The following is a 1,221-nucleotide window of genomic DNA, read 5'->3' as shown; positions in this document are numbered from 1 at the left end:
TTATTCATGTTTTAGCATCCCTACTTGACTGTCTACCCATCCATCCGTATTTGAGCATCCCTACTTGACTGTCCGTCCATCCATCCATCCATCCATCCATGTTTTAGCATCCCTACTTGACTGTCTACCAATCTATTCATGTTTTAGCATCCCTACTTGACTGTCTACCATCTATTCATGTTTTAGCATCCCTACTTGACTGTCTACCCATCCATCCGTATTTGAGCATCCCTACTTGACTGTCCGTCCATCCATCCATCCATCCATCCATCCATCCATCTGTGTTTTAGCACCCCCTACTTGACTGTCTACCCATCCATCCGTGTTTTTGCATCCCTACTTGACTGTCCGTCCGTCCATCCATCCATCCACCCGTCTGTGTTTGAGCCCTCCCCCCCCCCCCCCCACACACACACTTGCCTGCCTTGGTGCCTGCCAGCCTTCAAGCCCTCCCTCCCTCCCTCCTTCCTCCTCCTCCTATTCCTCCAAAGGGAGATCAAGAGGACCATTCCTCCCAGTCTCTCCCAAAGGGAAAGATTCTTAGCGAGATGGTCCCTAGGAAGGAGCAGAAGCCAGAGCAGGACTCCATCCTCTTGGTCTTCTTCCAGATCCTTCCTGTCAACAAGCTCCCATCTCTTTCCTTGGAGAGGGAGGGATGCCTTTCTTCTCTCTCTCGCCTGTTTATATCCATCTTTTGCAAAATGACAGATCAGGAGGGAGGGGAATGCAAGATGTCAGTGTTTACCTCTTTTAAAATAGGGAGAAAAATTATATATCTATATGTGTGTGTATGGATGGATGGATGCATGTCAAGAAAGAGACTTACCTGGGTGGGATGCCTGTCCTCCCATAGAAGCCCGGCGGCGAGGGTGGGTGAGGGGGGGGGAGAGATGGGGGGAGTCCCCTTCCCAGTCTCCCTCCAGCCTTGATGTTGATGGAAGGGGGCTGCCTGGATTTATGAATGAAAGGGTCCCACCCACCTGGGAGGCGGGGCAGGGAGGGAGGGAGGGGGCGCACCACGTGACCAGCCTCTCATACAAGGGAAGAGGGGTCGGGGGAACGTGTCATTCATGGCAGGAAGATTGGCGGCCTCTGATTGGACGGGACCCAGGCTGTATTTGCATAGGAGGGGCGGGGCAGAGCTTATGTAAAACCAAGGGATGGGGAAGGAGGGAAGGGAGGGAAGGGAGGGAGAGAGATGGAGGAGTTAATACAGAAATC

General features: G+C 52.6%; 1 protein-coding gene across 1 annotated transcript in view; it reads right to left on the bottom strand.

Moving 5' to 3' along the window:
• Positions 1–981, bottom strand: part of CBARP (CACN subunit beta associated regulatory protein) — a 45,734-nt gene extending 44,753 nt beyond the window's left edge. Inside the window, exon 1 of the mRNA XM_060784807.2 lies at positions 827–981. The gene's annotated coding sequence lies outside the window, so the exon portion shown is untranslated. The remainder of the gene's footprint in view (positions 1–826) is intronic.
• Positions 982–1,221: the final 240 nt, after the last annotated feature.

This window comes from Anolis sagrei, chromosome X (genome assembly GCF_037176765.1).
Source record: "Anolis sagrei isolate rAnoSag1 chromosome X, rAnoSag1.mat, whole genome shotgun sequence".
In the NCBI taxonomy this organism is placed as follows: Eukaryota; Metazoa; Chordata; class Lepidosauria; order Squamata; family Dactyloidae; genus Anolis; species Anolis sagrei.
Note: the sequence above shows the minus strand (reverse complement) of the source record. Positions and strands in the feature narration are given on the sequence as shown.